The 20,466-nt window shown below is 38.7% G+C and overlaps 1 pseudogene; it reads right to left on the reverse strand.

The window, feature by feature from the left end:
- Positions 1 to 15,168: 15,168 nt before the first annotated feature.
- LOC117066127 lies at positions 15,169 to 15,747 on the reverse strand (annotated as a pseudogene).
- Between the last annotated feature and the right edge of the window lie 4,719 nt (positions 15,748 to 20,466).

The raw sequence follows: 20,466 nt of genomic DNA on the forward strand, positions 1-20,466 counted from the left end.
ATGCTGTAATAGCAGTCTTCTCTTGCATCTAACAATATAAAGAGGAAGATGAAACAATCCCTACAAACAAAAAAGAGCATAGTTTATGCACCAATCTTAAAACCGCCAGGCAATGTTACTTTATTGATCCTTGCAAAGTCAGCAAAGTAGATGTTAGGAACTGTGTTTCTTTATTGTGCTTCTCAATTCTTTGGTGAAAAGCATGTCCTCTGGGACTTATTGCAGGGAGGCAACAGCAAGGAGGTATGTGGATGGTAGTACACAATGAATCCACTCTAACATTCCTATCTCTCTGGGCATTTAGCTTTTGTTTCTTTATATTCTAAGAAATTTTTGACATCTCAATCTCACATTAAATACATAATCTTGGCCGGGAGTGGTGGCTCATGCCTATAATCCCAGCACTTTGGGAGGCCGAGGGGGGCGGATTGCCTGAGTTCAGGAGTTCAAGACCAGCCTGGCCAACATTGTGAAACCCTGTCTCTACTAAAAATACAAAAATTAGCCGGGTGTGGTGTCACACGCTTGTAATCCCAGCAACTTGGGAGGCCGAGGCAGGAGAATCGCTTGAACCCGGGAGGCGGAGGTGGCAGGGAGGCGGAGGTGGTAGTGAGCTGAGATCGTGCCATTGCACTCCAGCCTGGGCAACAAGAATGAAACTCCATCTCAAAAACAACAACAACAACAACAACAAAAACCCCAAAAGCAAATATATAATCTCTGGTAAATATATTCATATTAATAAATTAGGTCTCACTTAAAATTATATTCCATCCTCTGATCTAGCACTCTTAACATCCATTCCCACATTTGCAATTATCTTGGAGTAAAAGTCGTCTCCTACCTTCTCAGACATTGCAGTATCCCCTAGAATCACTGGACTTGACTTATGTGAGTAGATGTAATAAGGCATCCTATTAATAAGATGCCTCTAGCAAAGTATCTGCTTCAGATGAGTTATTACAACGTCTCCAAGCAAGAGATGATGAGTCTTCTCAGAAGAGACTCAGAATGACCCAGGGATCAATATTCTTACTTTCATCTAAGTCTACCCAGATGTCCTCATTTCAAGGATCTGAGTTCTACTCTTTTCACATTAGTGTCCTACCTTTCGCAAAGGAGAATGTGAGTCTGTGAATCAATATCTGTTACAATCCTTCAACCTGCATAATTAAATTTTGTGTCTGGTTTTAAGCACTATCTATAATCTTTAAGAAATAAAAGATTCTCTTGGCCTGCCATAGAAGTTCTCATTTTCTTGAACTTAGATTTAAAAAATCCTTATTTATTGCTTTTTGTAAGCTTTCCAGTAGGCATAAATAAATAAATAAATAAGTAAATAAATAAATAAATTTGTTTCACCCCACAGTTTTGTAGTCACCACTACTGCCATAAAAGTCAAATACAGGAGCCCCCTTTTTTCCAGGACATTTGCTTTAAGATACCTCATTTCACTCTACTACAGATTACAACTTAATAAAATATGATACCACTGTATGACAGATGATCAGTATCCCACTTTTAATTGACAGGGAATTCAGCACAACATTCAAGGCTAATGGAATGGCAAAAGTCCTGGGATTTTATTTTTGAGGATCTGTTTTCTGATCTCACTCATAGTGGCAAATGCTGTATCAGTTGGGTTCAGTTAGGAAAAAGAATTGCACTAGGAATTTCTACACCATAAGTTTACCACTAAGAATTGAATGCATAAGTATTTGGAGGGTTGACAAATCAAAATCAAAGCATGGAAGTCAGTTAGATAAAACAATTACAGGAACCAGCTGCTACCTCTGAGTCCAAGGAACAAAAGGATACTATAACCTAGGATTTTTGAATGAGGGGTCCTGCAGAGTTTGGTCTCAGAACTTTGCATATCTGGATTCTGCCAGTATTTGTGAGGGAGTGTAATGGGTTTGATTTCATCAATGTTGGAAGTTACTGGCAGCCAGAACCAACTGTTGATGCTGAGGTGAATTGCCACTGCTCTGGCAACACAGGCAGCAATGGCAAAAATCCCAAGAAAACAAAACAAAACAAAACAAAAACAGAAGAAAGCCCTTCTCCACTCCTCCTGGCTTCTAATCCCTTCTGTTGCCTCCTATTGACAGACTTAAAGAGCTGGCTGGCAAATGAGTCTGGAAAATGTAATTTGCAGGTTCTCAGTGCAAGTGTTATGTAAGAGAATATAGAAGAGTAGAGCTGGATGACAAAAGGTACATGACATTCAACAAAAGAGTTATAGAGGCAGTGATTTTTTGAAACTGCCACCTGAAAGATGAGTAGGAGTTAGGCCAAGGGGTAGAAAAAATATTCAGATCAGAGGGAACCACATATGCAAAGGCCAGGAGAAAGAGAGAAGGGCATGTTTAGGTCACTAAAACTGAAACTCATACCATTTTCTTTATATGACCCAGGAAACTAGTTAATGGAAACTCCTAGTTAGAGATTGAGATCAAAGCAGTGGTTCTTATGTTACTGCTGATGTGTTCTGATATTATTACAATAACAGAAATTTATGGATTCACAGACCATTCACATTTTCCAAATTCAGCATCTAAAGAAACTGCAAAAATTTTGGCTAATGTTTGTAATTTTGTCCATCTATTCTTCTCTCTCTGTCTCTTTCTCTCTACACACACGCACACAGACACACACACACACACACACACACACGCAAGGCCCTTTGTATCTGTGGATTCTGCATCTGTGGATTCAATCAACCTCAGATAAATAGTATTCTGAAAAAAACCTACTCCAAAACAATAAAAGTGACACAAATAAAAAATTCAGTATAACAACTATTTACATAGCATTTTCATTGTATTAGGTATTATAAGTAATCCAGAGATAATTTAAAGTATACAGGAGAATGTGTATAGGTTAATATGTAAATACTATTCCATTTTATATAAACAACTTCAGCATCCTTGGATTTTGGTATCTGTAGGAAGTTCTGGAATAATTTCTCCATGGACACTGAGGGACAACTGTATATACACACACACACAGTTTAAAAACTTTTATTGGAATAAGAAACACTAAAGGAAATCACGAAAAACCAGATTCATGTAATGTTCATGTTTTTCTGTTTTAGAGGTTTATTTTTCATAGAAATTTTCTATGAAAGGTAATGTGCATTATATTTCAAAAGTTTTCATCTATTTCTTTTCAGTCCTGGTGAGAAGAACTGTCTTATATAGCTACATGATATAAGGTGATTTCAGCTTGTGTGACTGCAGCCCAGTGATTTCAAAGACTTTTAATGGTATCAAAGACTGCATGTGGGGTGAGCCTCTGAGAATAGGGGTGTTTGCTTCATGCACCTGATCTGCTGCACCTGCGGGCTTCAGGAAAGGGAAGAATGCCCAAACTGATTGTCTAACTTAGGCTACTGTGTTTTATTACTTAGATCTGTGCTTACATAGACATCTGGAATGGATACTTGGGTACCAATATCCTATGGCTAGTAATGCCTTGCAAAGCATTTCTGAATTTTACTTTCTTTAGAACTCATTGAAGCATCAGGTTCCTCAGAACTGGCTTGCTCCATGTACTGAGTACATGATACATGGCACATTAGCTACAGGATAACATACTGATTTATGCATTTATGGTTTTGTTCAATCATCCATCATCACTAATTGTCAGAGATAAAGGTTTAATGTGTTTCTGTGACTTCCCGATGTGTCTTTCTGTTTTGCTTTTAGGATCTAAAAAACTTGAGAATACTTTCTCTTTTTTTGCTCTTTCATATAATTTTTCTTATTGTCACCTTGTACACATTAGCTGTGGTTAATTAAGAAAGGCTTTTCCAACTCTACTATTTTCTGTCCTTATGCGTTATGTAACTAAGGCATCCAGCTTACCTGATTTTATCCTTCATTATAAACAAAAACAAGAAGCTCAATTAGAAAAAGAAAAGAACCTATTATACCTCTTCCCAGGTGTCTGCATTTATTAGAAGAAATTATTTCTAACAATGGGGGAGAGAGATGAAAACACATTTTTGGATGATTGGGTGGGGTCCTCGGAAAAAGTACGACCATCTCTTGTTGGAGAGTGTATTAGCAATCACAGCTGTTCATCATTAGTGGTCAGACTTGAGTAATTAAGAGATTAATTAGAAGAAGAGATAAAAATGTGTTCACATTCTAAGAATAAATCACACTAATGAGTAAATAAATACATTCTGGTGAATAAATGAACACATTTATGCTTTAATATATCTGAATTTCACTGTCAAGTTCTGCAGATAATCTCCAAGCATTTATTAATAATAGATACATCACATAGATTGTATTCAAAGCAAAAAGCTTTGCATTGTATTCAATCAAAATGAAAAAGCTGCTATGTAGTTCCACATTGCAAAGAGTGCTATCAGTCACATCCCCGTAGCACTGGGTAAGAAAAGACAGCTTCCGTTTCATTATCACACCTGGCATACCTCTTTACCTGCCTCTTATCCATCTAGATAAAGAAAATAAAAGGATCTTTGAGAAAACTGAGTTATCAGTCTGTGAGACAGTGCTGTAGATTCTCCTTTTATTTTTGGATGTAAAGAGAGTAGATTATTTTGATTTAAGCCAAGTGAAGGAGTGACACTCCAAGAGATCCGCTCACAGAGACTGGGTGTGTCTGAAGAAGGTGTGAATGGCACTGAATTGAAAGTTGGATGTTTGCTTATGCAGTAGGTTTGAAATCAGGATGTGGAACATGTGAGACTAGGGGAAAGAGAGTTAAGCATTAAGGAAGTCACACCTCCAGTGTTTAGTAGGTAAAGGACGATTCTCTCATGGACTAGATGGGCACTGTGAAAGGGAACCGGGCTTCAGCCATGTTGCTGGAAGCAAGAGGTCATGAACTATATGGCTGAGGGGTGGGAAGTCAGGGTGGATTGGGTGAGGTCTCTCTGAGTAGATTGTCTACATCAAATAACTGAGTGTTCGCTGCGGGGCTTCCTGAAGAGTTTGCACATATTCTTACATGTGTGATAGTGGGCCCTTGAACATCCGTGACACAGAAAGCATCAACCATCAAGCAGCATGAGCAGCAGCACCAGGGAAGTCAGAGATATTCTCCCCTTTCCTCCTATTTTCACCAAGGTTCCAAACCATGGAGAAGGGGCAACCCAAAAAAGGGAGAAGGGGAAGGGGGAGAGAAGCGGAAGAGCTGACACTGTCACTCTCTAAGTGCTGGCCAGTCCTAGCTAGGGAAAGATTAGTGCATTAAACTGCATTTGAGGGTTAAGTTTTAAACTGTGTTTAATGTTACTAGACACTTAATGTTACTAGACTCAGGGTTGTTTTATAACTGAAATTGACTATGAAGCTTTCCATTCTGTCTGAAATGTCTTTAAATGGAAGCAAAGGAGACTTGGTGTAATTCATTGAAGAATAAAGGTTGGGAAGAAACAAAAATTCTTCTCATGGCTATACTCCATTGAGTCAGACCATTTAGTATAGCCGTGAAGAACTGTATGGTCTTGTTCCTGATCATTTCTCTATTATCATCTTCTAACATAATCTTCTGAATTCAGGTCACTTTAGTTCTACTGGCGCCAAGGTCTCTCCCATCTTAGATTGCTGTTCCCTCTGCCTGGAAGGTTCTTCCCTGGATCTTCACAGCACTGGCTCCTGTTTCCCTCAGCTCAAATATCCCTCTCTTAGAGAGGTATTTCCTGACTGCCTGTTTAATTTCGTGAGCCTCCCTTGTGCAGTTACTTCATATCATTACCCTGTTTATTTCCGTCATGCTATTTGTCACCATCTCTAATTATTTTACTTACTTGTTTACTTGTTTATTGGCATTGTATCTGTCTATTTTACCTCTGTATGTCCCACTGTCTGGGCTATAACCACTCAATGAACATGGATTAATGAATGAGTGAAACAAGCATCAATAATTCAAGATAACCTTAAGGTTATCTGTAAACAAGCAGAAAAAAAAAGAACCCAATTGCTATGTAACCCTCTTCCAAATGTAAACTGGTGGCTAATGATATAATTAATTGGGGCTCTACCTTAAGGCTTTTCACTGTAGGGAAACAGATGTTTCATCAGTTCTGGTTTCCTTGTGACAAAATCATTCCCTTCAGAAAAAAAAATGAAATAATAATTTGTGTTTACAATGTATTAGATGCTTTAAATATTTACTCATTTAATTCTACAAACTCTTTAAGGTCAGCATCACAGTTTTGTAGATTCAGAATCTAACTATTTCATAGAATTGGAATCTAAGACTTCCAATGAGTATGTGACTAGTAATTTGTTGTGTCAGTACTGCATGCAAGCCTGTTTGGCTCCAAAGTCCGTGGTCTCCCTGGAACATTGTATTACTTTCCATCATAAAAATCTCAGGCCACTAGTGACATCATACATGACATCAGTGGTGACTTTATGGACTTGAGATGGCCCTAACTCACTGTTTATGACTTACAGAATCAAGGGCTCATTATAACAGAGTCTTGGATTTGTTTATCTTGTTTTGCATGTATTGTTTGGACAGAATCTTAAAGCCCTAAAGAATATAAACTGTAGAATCATCTTTCACTAGTTGTCTAAGACAAGGATTGTCTGTGCAAGTGATTTACTGGGAAGTGTTTCCAGGAGAAACTGTTAAGGGTGCGAGGGAGGTAGGACAGAGCAAGTCAGAAGTCAAGCAAGGGGCTAGTTTCAGGCAAAGTCCTGGGGAGGGTGTAGTGAATTCCTGCAGTGGCATTGCTGAGTAGAAGATGCATCTCAGAGCTGTCTTGACTTGAGGGGAGGAGATGGGCTTCCATATTTCCCTGCTAGTCCTGGGCTGGAGGATGAAGGTTGGGAGGTACAAAGGTAAACCTCTGAGTGTTTCTGTGGCTCCCTGCTATTGCAGCCCAAGCTGTGCCAGGACTCAAGAGCACTTAGTGGAAGACAGTCCTGCATAGAGAACTTTGGAGGTAGAACCACATCAAAGCCTGAGGAACGATATGTGGGGATGGCAGAAGCAGTCCTGGGGAATTGGGGAAGCACCAATCAGTGTCCACTATATTGATCATAGCTGTCTCATTTTAAAGGAAAATTTAAAAAGTCGTCTTGTACAATACAAAAATGGAAAGTTTATATTTGGTCATGATTGGGCTATTTAATTTAAGCTCCAGTGATAATTCTTCTCAGCTGGATATTTTTAAATGAAGGTAGAGAGTGACATGCTGTTTGCCAAGTTGGCCTTCAGTGGAAATGGCATGTGGTTCCAGTTGAGGCCTGGAGCCATAGGGAACAAGGCATGAGAAAATGCATCGGTCACTGATTTACACACATTGACTGCCCTCTGACTCTGTCTTTATTGTCTCTTCAGCCCTAAACCTCAGCACATTTATTGCTTCAGAGGCCAAATGTGCTCAAGGCAATCTATGGGATGCCTTTCTTTCTGGCTGCCTCTTTGTACCGAGAACTTTTGTAGTTCTTTCATCACTCACAGTTATTTCATTTCTGTTCTACAGTTTTCTGATCCTCCCTAGCAATTCCTTCCTTTGACATGCTGGCAGAATTTGGCTCTCTTATTCTTTAGCTCTCCCTGTCTTGTGTCTCTGTGTGTGTTTAAATGACCATTGTGCCCTTATTTTTATTGAAAGAACTTAAAATGACAACTCTGATAGTGCATCAACTTACTTTTATTTCTTTATGTTCCTTCCCAAATTCAATACTTTCATTTTTCCTTTTGTGTATAAATTACTGTTTAATAGCTTCAGTTTAATTTGCTTTCAATTTTTGTTACAGCTCAAATTAATTTAACGACAAGAGAAAAACCTAAAAGAAGTTTAAATACCATGGAATCCAATTCATGGTTATTTGTCAGGGTTGAATTCAATTTACAATTATTTCCCAGAAGTGATTCCTTATCTCAGAATAAAGGTAATAATAACATTCTAAATATTTTCATACACATTTTGCGAATTATTGACTAAGCAATAAATGCTGAATTTACTCATGATGCTTAATTTTTTGTGTCAACTTGGTTGCCCCCTGGTTCCCAGATATTTGGTCAAGTGTTATTCTGGATGTTTCAGAAGGTGTTTTTGAATGAGACTAACATTTAAAGCAATGGCTTTTGAGCACAGTAGATTACCCTATATAATGTGGGTGGGCCTGATCCAGTTAGCTAAAGACCTTCATAAACCAGACTGACCTCCCTTGAGCAAGAGGGTATTCATCAGACTGCCTCTGAACTCAAACTGCAACTCTTTCCTGGGTCTCCAGCCTGCTGGCCTACCTTTGGATTTGTCAAACCTCCACAGTCACATGAGCCAATTTCTTAAAATCTATCTATCTATCTATCCATCCATCCATCCATCTATGTCTGTTTATCATGTTGGTTCTGTTTCTCTGGAGAACCCTGATTAATACATCTAGGTATGGTTTTTTTTTTTTTTTTTTTTTTTTTTGAGACAGAGTCTCACTCGATTGCCTAGGCTGGAGTGCAGTGGTGTGATCTCAGCTCACTGCAACCTTCACCTGCTGGGTTGAAGTGATTCTCCTGCCTCAGCCTCCTGAGTAGCTGGGACTACAGGTGCAGGTCACCACACCTGGTTAATTTTTGTATTTTTAGTAGAGATGGGGCTTTTCCATGTTGGCCAGGCTGGTCTTGAACTCCTGACCTCAGGTGGTCCACCTGCCTTGGTCTCCCAAAGTGCTGGGCTTATAGGTGAGCCACCATGCCCAGCCACATCTGGCTATTTTAAATTACTCTGTTAAAACCCTGTCCTTTCAAAATGGGAAAATGCTTTAGGTGAAAGGGTTTAATCATCAATGAGATTCTTTCAGACATCATAAATGCTGAGGGTGGTCTACTTTTGATCATTACTGTGGTCCGAGTGTGTCCTCTAAAACTCATGTGTTGAAAATGTAATCCAATGCAATTGTGTTGGGAAGTGGGGCCTTTTGGGAAGTGTTTAGGAGATGAGGGATCTACCCTCAGGAATAGATTAATGTTGTTATAAAAGGGCTTGACAGAGGCAGGTTGGCTTTCTTGCCCGTTTATCCTCTGCCATGTGAGGACAAAGTATTCCTCCCCTTTAGAGGACACAGCATTTAATGCACCATCTTGTAAGTAGAGAGCAACCCTTGCAAGACGCCAGACCTTGATTTTTTACTTCCCAGCCTTCAGAATCATGAGAAATAAATTTTATTTCTTTATAAATTACTTAGTCTGTGGTTATGGCAGCATAAATGGACTAAGACAGTGATTTACAAATAAATGTACACGTTAAAGGAAAATGGTAGCAAAGGCCAGACTCCACCATCCTTAGCCATTACTTTTGACTGAGTTTTATGCTTTGTCACTTTTCAGCCCTCTCTGCAGTGAACAGGCTATAGACAGTCTGCCTTCTGAAAAAGGCTTTAGTATTTTTTTTTTTTTGGTCAAATTTGAGTAATGTACAGTCTTTTTTTGAGAAAAAATTATAAATATCCAATGTTAAACTATAATCTGTATTAGAATAGTACTTAAATATAAACAAAATAGAAATAAACAAAACTCTTCTATTTGGTTCACTGATATAACCCAGCACCTAAATTGGTGTCTGGCATATATTAACTATATCAGTTCATTTGCTGGGGAATGAATGAGTGGAGGAATGATTTTAGTTCTTACAGAACTATGAAATTCAAAGCAAATTTCAATATTAAATGTATAAAAATCCAATAAACTGAGATATTTAATAATATTAATTTGGTATATGATATTGTTTTATAAAAATTAAATTTCTGCTTTCAGTCTGAATATGGTACTATTGTTACAGTTCAAAAATGTTTGGCTTTAGCATTTCTGTTAAAATCACATGACTCAATTCTTTTCCAGTTTTATTTTATCCTGAATTACTATAGCAAAATCTACATTCACATGTTGTCTTTTGGTCTTTAGTTTATATCAATGCATTATTTTAATGTACATACATCCAGTGGTGTGGTGGCAAATGTTTACTAGCTCTTTGACAAAAACCAAAGTTTGATAACATAAAGGATGTGTAGCACACATAATCTTTATTGTAAATTTCATATAGCTAATTGATTCTCACAGAATTTTTTTTTTTATTTTGGGGGAGTTCTTTTGTCTTATATAATCGATCCGTGCAATTCATGAACAAGTGTAGTTCCTATCTGAATATTGAATGGTATTTTTGTTTACATTAATGTAACATCAAAGTGAAATGATAAAGATGTATGTTGGAAGTTCACTTTAAAAAAAATCAATACTGTGAGCAACTTACTGAATCAGCTAATAGTGTTTGAATACTGGAGGAATATTTTTTAATTAAAAAAAATTTAAGACACACTTTGAAATTTAATCTCCATTGTTAACATTTTTCTACCACTTTCTTAGGTCTAGCCAATCAAGAAGCAATAAGTCAAATCCTGATTTGCAATGTTTGCTGATTTCAAGCTACCAATGTGATGTCACTGAATAAAGAACGGGAAAAAATGAGCAGTAGCGTGTTTGAAACCATTCACCATGTGTTTGCCATACAGATACATTAGATGTAAATAATCTCAAGGGTATATATAATAGTAAAATAATTAGGAAGTGATAAGCTTTGAGTGTTTATTACTTTTCCTTTTAATATAATCTATTTAATTTTAGGTTTATGCAATTTGATTTTTAATAAAGGTTCTGCTTAAAAATGAGATCTACCATAATTATGCACCTCTCTCACTATCTCATGATAATTAAAGTGATATTATTAGATGCTAAAGAGACCATAAATGCAAACAAAGGCAATACTGTGGGGCAATACTTCATAATATGGTGGTCATCCAGAGGCTCTACAATGTGCCTATGTAATTCTTTTTAGAATTTAAAAACTCGTATGGGAACTCTAGAACCCCAGGGAATACATGTATGACTCCCAGGGCTCTTTGGCTTCTCACTGGCCCAGTGCTGAATTGTCCTCCAGAAGGCAGAGGAGTGCTGTAAGGTGGCTGCTCACTGGCCCAGTGCTGAATTGTCCTCCAGAAGGCAGAGGAGTGCTGTAAGGTGGCTGCTCACTGGCCCAGTGCTGAATTGTCCTCCAGAAGGCAGAGGAGTGCTGTAAGGTGGCTGCTCACTGGCCCAGTGCTGAATTTTCCTCCAGAAGGCAGAGGAGTGCTGTAAGGTGGCTGCTCACTGGCCCAGTGCTGAATTGTCCTCCAGAAGGCAGAGGAGTGCTGTAAGGTGGCTGCTCACTGGCCCAGTGCTGAATTTTCCTCCAGAAGGCAGAGGAGTGCTGTAAGGTGGCTGCTCACTGGTCCAGTGCTGAATTGTCCTCCAGAAGGCAGAGAAGTGCTGTAAGGGGACTCACATGTGAATGTGATGCAGCAGCGTCTTCCTTTAATACTGCTGCCAGGGCATCATCTGTGGAATTTAGAAGGGCCCAATAGTATCTCACACTTTGAAGCAGCCAGAAATCCCATTTAACACCCTAATCAATAAGGAAACTCTTGAAAAGTGAGAAGGCTGTGGCAAAAGCCAGGTGAAATTTAAAAATTGCTTCCTTCATAAATTATTATCCCCGCATGTCACTTCTAGGACAGATTCAGATATATGAGCTGAGTTTTTTCTTACAAATTCTTTGAACTAGGGATCTAGATCTCAAGATTAAAAAAAGTGATGGGCATTCTTAAAAAAGAAGTGATGGGCATTCTTCTTGCAAAGAAAAGGAAGAAAGTGGAAGTAAGAGGAACTGTTTATAATATGGACAGCTTTTAGGCAACGTCCTTTCTGCCTGGAAACTACCTATTTGCAACTGAATATTTGATTCAGAATAGTGTGATGTGTGATATACTCTGGTGAAGATCTTTACTTGGAAAGAAGAAGGACAATGGATGGTTGCCTATGATAGAGAAGTAGTTGTGAATATGCCTATGCTTAAGTAACTTTATATTGGGGGACTTGGTCACCTAAATATTTAGATTATTTGCTTTAATGAGAATTTAAAAATCACTAATAGATTTTTGAGAGTATACATTTTGTATGCAGTCTTGAGGTTGGTGATTTATATTCCTGTATCAGCACTTCAGAAGATGTCTTAGCATCTTCAGGAATATTACTCAATTTTTAAAATGGTATTTTGTATTAATTTTTATTTTTAAATACATTAATATGTCAAATTTAGAGAAGAAGATTTCAAACTTACTAAATAAAATCAGTGCCCAGTTAGGGTTACAAGAAGGGTGGAACTTGCTTTCTCTGCCTTGAACACTTTTTGCTCAGATGTCTTTCATGGCTAATTTCTTTACCTCCTTTAGGCTTTTGCTCAAATGTAGTTTTCTTATTCAGACTTTTCTGCTGTATTAATCTGTTTTCATGCTGCTGATAAAGACATACCCAAGACTGGGCAATTTTACAAAAGAAGGAGGTTTATTGGACTTACAGTTCCACGTGGCTGGGCAGACCTCACAATCATGGTAGAAGGCAAGGAGGAGCAAGTCACATCTTACGTGGATGGCAGCAGGTAAAAAGAGAGCTTGTGCAGGAAAACTCTGCTTTATAAAGCCATCAGATCTTGTGATGCTTATTCACTGTAATGAGAACAGCATGGGAAAGACCTGCTCCCATGATTTAATTACCTCCCACTGGGTCCTTCCCACAACATGTGAGAATTCAAGATGAAATTTGGGTGGAGACACAGCCAAACCATATCATCTGCCTATTAAAAAAGCATATACCCCCAGAAAATCTTGTTCCCTTCCATGATTGATTTTTCATCTTAGCATTTATTACCATGCAATGTACTATACCTTCTCTGTCACTCTTTCTTATGGTCCAGTTATAGGAACATAAAAATACATTTTTAAACAAAATTATATTTAAATAATAAATATCAGTTTGTATTTTTTTTTACTGAATGATGTAACTCTGGGTATTTGTCCATGTTTGCAAGTCACTATTCCTAACTGCTGTTTATTAGTATTCCCAATAAAGATATACTATAATGGTTTATTTATTCTCTTGCTGATGAACATTTCTCCCCAGTTTTTTTGCCATTGCAAAAAATGTTGCAATAAAGATCACTTTGCAACCTTCCTTTTACATAGTCACAGGTTTTTCTAAGAATATTTAAAAGGGAGTAGAATTTTGGGGTCTTGGGATATTGTTTGATTTGATCTATTATCTGTAAAGAAAAATCACTTCAAAACATCCATTTATTATTACAGTGATATTAAAATAAATTTATTATCTCTTATAGTTCTCTTGGTTGCTTGTGTTCGGTTGAGTGATTCTCATCTGATTCTTCTTGTGGTTATAGTCAGATGGCTATTGGGCCTGGAGTCAGTCATCTGAAGGCTTGAGTGGGCTGATAGGCAAGAAAGCTTCTTTATTTACATGTGTGGAGCCTCATTTGGGATGACTGGAACTGATGGGCTCTAGTCAGACATCTTTCTCTTTCCATGTGTCCTCTCTACATGACTAGCTTGTCCTTCCTTATAGCATTGGTGATCTGAGGATAGTCAGACTTCTTAGATGACAGCTAGCTTCCCCCAGAGCAAGTGTTCCAAGGAGTAATGTGCAAAGATTTTTATATCCTGGGCCTGGAAGTCCCTCAACATCATTTCAGTTGCATTATATTGGTTAAACAGGGAGAGAGGGGAGGGGACTACATAAAGATGTGAACAGTGCAAGATAGGGCTCATTTAGGGGCCATATTTGGAGATTAGCTGCCAAGGACATGGGTTTCTCATTATATTTTAGCAGGTTGGGATTAGAACTAATGTCAAATTAAAATGGAGATTTAGTGAAAAACAAGTGGCAAATTAATAGGTGTATTTAGCCTTGTAATGCTACTTGTATAGTGACTTCCTATAGTCCCTGAAATGATTCTGTGTTCCCAGTTGGTCCACACAAGGTGTTTCCAGGGAATTAAGCAATCTAGATCCAAGAGTCTAGACATGTCAGACCTGGAAATGACCTATATGTGTTTTTAGTTTACTTTTAACACTTTATAGATGAGGGAAATAGGGTTCAGGGAAGTTAGGGTAACAGTTCCAAGGTAATTAGTATAAGCAGTTTGTAGCAGGACCCAAAAATAGTACTCAGGACTCTTTCCGTGTTCTTTCCCTTATGTTTTATTTTATTATAAATCAGCTTCAGTGAGTAATGGTGCATATACTCTAGGAAGATGTTTGTATTCATGTAAGTTTAGTAATACTGGAAGTGGTGTAGGTGGTAACTTTTATTACTTAGTAAGTAGGGTGCAGTGTTTTTAAAATGACCTATCCCTTAGAAATACTACATGCTTTGCTTCATTTCACTTGGTAATATGTTCCAGGGAATAAAATAAAAGTTTTAACATATGTTTTGTGGTTGAAAAACCAGGGATCAACTTGTTTCGCAAAACTGAGTCTAGAAGCTGGCTGGGAATGATTTTTGGGTCCCAGTTCATGGTCCACCACTGGGTGGTGAGTGTTGGAACTGCCAAAGAAACAGTGATGCTTGGTACCTGGGATGAGAAATAATTGGAACATACCTGGCATGATACTTCTAAGAAATCTATTTTGGTTTTTGGAATATAAATATATTAATTTCTTCTAAAACTTTCCTAGGAGATATGATGCAGATGTTATGGAGGGTGGGTGGGCACTAAGTGAGTTCCATGGTTCTCATGGAGTTCAGATGCTATTCATTGGCATATCCCAGATTCAGAGCTTGAAGTGGAACTGAGCTATTGAGCTCAACTACTCATCAGGAATTCTGTTGGACTGGCAGGAGATAAACCTGGATGATTACCAGAAGCAGCTGTGGGCCAGATGGGACTGGCAATGCTTGCTGCAGCCTAATTCCCAGGACCTTCTGTGTTCAAGAAGAAAGGCATATGCTTTGTCTCCCTGCTGCCTCCACCCAAGACCAAGCTAATTCCACCCTTCGTTCCCTTCTCTGTTCTCTCTTCTCCTCTCAGTCAAACTTCATTCAGCATCAGTGCCAACTTAAGAGTTCCTTTGCAGCTTTCTCTGGCAACTCCGTCCTGCAGTCTCAAATCTGTTTCGCCTGTTAGATTTTTTTTTTCAAAACAGCATAAAAAAGTGAGTATTTAATCATACCAGCTCATAATAGAGCAAATTGATGAATCGATTAATAATTCATGCTCCAGCATTAACTGGCAACAGAGAAAGTTGATCACAGGAAGGCAGAAGAACCTCATTTTCTAAGAGTTAGAAACTCTTAGAAACTTAGAAAAGGGGCTCCATAATCATTTGGCATCTACCTGATGTTGTATCTATGTTTAGAAATCTTCTAGATTCCTTGTTTAAGGTCTCCATCAACTGTGGCCACAATGTAACACAGTCGTTTGGGGTTACTCTCTGTTCTAAACTGTCATCTGCATAGGTTCCTTTGTGTGTGTGTGTGCAAAGTAATCTTGAATCCTTGATGATCCTTAGAGCCACCCAATACTTCTGCCCCATTTCCCAATTTTAGCCATTACACAGTCAGTTATACAAGGGATACACTTGGTATCGACAATTTATCATTCACTGTGCTAAATCTCGTTTGGCATTAATGGAAGAGTTGATAAACTTGGTATCAATTAGGATGTGCTAAGGTGGGCCCAGCTGTGTATTATATTGTAAGAATAAGCAAGAAGAGGGTTGGGAACTTCTCTTGTCTTCAGCATGCTGGTATCTTTCTTTCCTTTCTTTTTAGGTTTTAATCTATCCTTTTTGTAAGCCTCTGATCTCTGAGACTAAGCATTCACTTTATGGTTGCATAATTCCTTGCTTTTTGTTGCTTCTCTATGTTCATGCCATACTCTTACTTATTCCAGAATCCTTACCTGTTAGATTGTTTAGAAAAATGTTTGGAATAACTTTTCCCCTTGGGTTAATAGTTGCTCTACATCAATGGTTCAACTCAGTGGGTGTGTGTTAGACTCATCAGGGCAGCTTGCAGAAATGCCTATTTCCAGCCTATGGTCCAAATCAATCAAATCGTAGTCTCTGAAGGTCAGACTCACCCACTTGCATATTAAAAAAAAAAAAAACTGCCTAGGCACTTTGGGAGGCCGAGGCGAGTGGATCATGAGGTCAGGAGATCAAGACCATCCTGGCTAACACGGTGAAACCCCATCTCTACTAAAAGTACAAAAAATTAGCCAGGCATGGTGGCGGGCGCCTGTAGTCCCAGCTACTCGGGAGGCTGAGGCAGGAGAATGGCATGAACCCGGGAGGCGGAGCTTGCAGTGAGCCGAGATCATGCCACTGCACTCCAGCCTGGGCGATAGAGTGAGACTCCATCTCAAAACAAAGAAACAAACAAAAAACTCCCCAGGTGATTTCAGTGTTTAGCTAATTTGTATACTACTCTGTATACACTGTAAGTCCGAAGGGGGAAGGGATGGGAGTTAAACTCTTTTTTGTATGCCTCATGGTCCTTAGCACAGGCTTAGTCACAGAGTGGTGATTCACAAGCCTTAGTGCTTGGTTCATTGCTGGGAGAGTTCAGTGCTCACAGGTGTGATGAATCAGGTACTTGGTTGCCACAATTCTTTAGCAGTCCAGAGAGGCAATGACCAAGGTGTTAGGATGTAGGCTCTGGATTGAAATCTGGGTTAAAATCCTGGGTACCACTAAGTAGCTATATGACCTTGGGAAACTGAATTGAACTCTTTCTGCTTTAGCTTAACCATCTGTAAAGTGGGGAAAATTATATTGTTTATCTCATAAAATTCTTTTGTGGATGAATTTTTAAAAATTGAGGTAAAAAACATAAAATCTCAACTGACAAATTTTCAATTGTATATGATACCTTAACTGTATGGATATTGTTGTACAGCAGATCTCTAGAATGTTTTTCATTTTTGCATGCTGAAGCTCATACTCATAGTATGGCAATTTCCCGTTTGCTCTTCCCCTCAGCCTCTGGCAATCACCATTCTAATTTTTGCTTCTGTGAGTTTCACTGTTTTAAATACTTCATGTAAGTAGAATCATTTGTATTGGTCCTTCTGTGACTGGCTTATTTCACTTAGCATAACATCCTCAAGGTTTATCCATACTGTACCATATGACAGTATTTTCTTCTTTCTAAAAGGCTAAATACTATTCCATTATATATTTATACCATCTTTTCTTTATCCACTCATCAATTGTCAATGGACAATTAGATTGTTTCCATCTCTTGCTTACTGTGAATAATGCCACAATGAACATGGGAGCTCAAGTATCTCTTGCTGCGTTCAAAATTTTCTCTTTGTCTTTGACTTTTGACAGTTTGATTATAATGTGTCTCATTGTGACCTTTGGGTTCATCCATGACAGACTCTGTTGGACTTTGTGAATCTCTATGTCCATTTTCTTTCTCACATTTGGGAAGTTTTGGGCCATTATTTCTTCTACTTCTTTCTTTCTCTGTTTTTCTTGTGAGACCCCATAATGTATATATATTGGTGTGCTTGCTAGTGTGCCATAGTCCTTGGCTTTCTTCCCTCTTCATTTTTCTTTTTGTTCCTCTGTTAGGATAATTTTAAATGACGTGTCTTTGAGTTCACTGATTCTTTCTTCTGCTTCAAATCACTCTAGTGAATTTTTAAAGTCAGTTATTTTATTCTTCAGCTCCAAATTTTTATGTTTGGTACTTTGTAGTATTTTCTATCTCTTTGCTGTTTTCCTGAGCTTATGGGCCATCCTTATGAAGATCATTTTGAATTCTTTGATAATTCATACACCTGTGTTTCATTAAAGTTGGTTTCTAGAGATTTATTTTATTCCTTTGGTTAGGCCGTGTTTTCCTGTGTCTTTAGATGCCTTGTTACTTTGTGTTTGGATGCACACATTTGAAAAAACAGCTAACTCCCCTAGTATTTACTGGCTTCATATGGGGACCTTCACAAATAAGACTGGCTAGTGATTCTGGTGACCTCTCAAAGATTTTATGGTGATGTGTCTTCTCTGGACTTGTGCATGTAAATTCTTAATTACTAGTTTTCTTTTTTCTGAAGCTCATTATCTCTTCCTCCCTCTGGTGTTCATCTGGAGTACTGCAGGTTCTCTGGAGCTGCCATTGGTCACCCAGGTTTTATTCTCAGTGGGACCCTGTCAGGGTCCCAATAGCATTCTGAGTGAGGTTAGGCAGAAATTCATTTCTCAGGCAGATGCTGTAGAAGCTGGAGCATTGGACACATGTTCCACTCCCTCCTTTCCCCCTGAGGGAGAAACTACCAAGTTGCGTCAGCCTCTGTCTTCTGCACCATAGGTCCTTGGAGTAGCAGTAAGCTACTCAGCTGTTTTTTGTTCTTAGTGATTCCCAAACATCGAAAATATCCTGCATCCCACAAGTACCCAAAATGGATGGAACAGAAGCCAGGCCCGCAGGCAGCCCTCTGAAAAGCTGGAAATGTCGGATAGAGACGGCAACTCTTTTCCTCCCCAGCAAGAAGTCAGGAGTTAGGAGTTTTCTCCCACTTGTGCTGTGCTGAACTGGGGGTAGGGGAGAATGGCGAGTGAGTTTGTTATAATTCTTACCATCACCTTTGTGCTTAGTGGCTCCCAACTTGGTGCTGTTTCTTGTCCATGCTTGTATTCATGAAAGACAGAAACCAGTCCCCTGGGTAGCTCCACAAAATGTCTGAATATTAGGCCTATGTTCCAGTCTTCTCTTTCCTTCCCCAGGAAGATGCTTGGAGTTGAGAATTACCTCCTGATCACTCTGGGCTATGCTGGGGATATGGGCTCTGTTGAGTGGTTGCCACAAATTTTCCTGTTGGTCAGTGTGACTGGTTTCATGCTTCCCCAGAGTGCAGGAGCCTCTGATCTAGTTTCTGGATTTCTCACAAAGGGATCTGGTCCATGTGTTGTTGTTGAATCATTGTCTGTAGGGGAGAAGAATGGTTTGGAGCTTCCTATTGTGCCATATTGCTGATGTCATCCCCCAAGGAAGAGTTTTAATGCATAAATGACTTAGAACAGTTCCTAGGATTTAATAAGCACCCAACAAATCTTAGCCACTTTTATTTTTCTGCCTTAAGAAGGCTGAATTTTTTCTTATATGCTCTATTACTTATGTTACTTTGAAAATTGATAAAACAATGTAATGAGAATTATAGTGTTAATAAAAAAGTACTGGTATGTTGACTACAACTTCAAAAGAGAAAACAGAAGATCTAAAATGAAACCATATTTGTTTCTTTTGAATCATGAACACACTAGTCAGTATAATTACTGGCTCTTTTAAGATTGACATGAGAAGTATTGATGGGCAGTAAGTAAACATCAATGCTGCTTTATGACAGTTTCTGAACAGCAGAAATTTTTGTGGTCTACAAGTACTGTGATCCAGAAGGAATTAGACTAACAAAACTCATAAGACCAATAAATAATACCATCAAACCAGAACCTCTTGGCAAACTATAACAGTGTCTTTTTTTTTTTGTTTTTTGTTTTTTGAGATGGAGTCTCGCTGTGTCACCCAGACTGGAGTGCAATGGCACAGTCTCAGCTCACTGCAACCTCCACCTCACGGGTTCAAGCAATTTTCGTGCCTCAGCCTCCTGAGTAGCTGGGACTATAGGTGCATGCCACCACGCCTGACTAGTTTTTTGTTTTTGTTTTTTTTTTAGTAGAGATGGAGTTTCACCATGTTGGCCAGATTGATCTCGAACTCCTGACCTCAGGTGATCCACCTGCCTCGGCCTCCCAAAGTGCTGAGATTACAGGCGTGAGTCACTGTGCCCAGACTAGAGTCAGTTCTTATTGAAGTTACTTAAAATGCCACTGGACTTCTATGGTAAGACAGGCACTACCTGGTTTCAAATCTTTGTTTAGAAAGGGTTTGTAGATGGCAATAGTTGGCGTATATATTCATATTCCTCTGTAGATATAATATATGTCATTATAGCAATTTCTAAAGCATCGCTATGGTTAAGACACTGTATCTGAACTGAAGTACTTTTGAGAGTAATAGGGCGCCAGGATAACAGGTCTAGAGCACCCCAGAACTTATAGTCACCCTATGATCACCAAGAAACATCAAATCCTTTCATGGTAGAAGGAAGATGTTAAAGCCTATGAGATTGCCCCTCTCTTGGCTCTCATCTGAAGGCTTCTCCATTTTGGCCCTGTTTTTCTATGTGTCTGGACATTTATACATGTCTGGCAGTGGCTGGTTGCCATAGATAAGTACAGTTCTTGATTTTGGGCATGGGTTAAAAAACGATTGTAGCAGCTCTATGGAGTTGAAAATTAAATATACTTTTCTCTGAAGGGAAATAAATATTACATGAAGGATGTCCTTTCCTTCAATTGTAATGAAGAGTGTATTAGATATATTTATGTCTATATTTCTATTTATATATGTGTCTGATCATCTATTTTTTCTCTTGGCCTGATATGCTTTGGCTCTGTCCCCACCCAAATCTCAACTTGAATTGTATCTCCCAGAACTCTCACCTTTTGTGGGAGGGACCCAGAGGGAGGTAATTGAATCATGGGGGCTGGTCTTTCCTGTGCTGTTCTCATGATAGTGAAT

Source organism: Trachypithecus francoisi, unplaced genomic scaffold, assembly GCF_009764315.1.
Source record: "Trachypithecus francoisi isolate TF-2019V2 unplaced genomic scaffold, Tfra_2.0 Lachesis_group2, whole genome shotgun sequence".
Taxonomy (NCBI): domain Eukaryota; kingdom Metazoa; phylum Chordata; class Mammalia; order Primates; family Cercopithecidae; genus Trachypithecus; species Trachypithecus francoisi.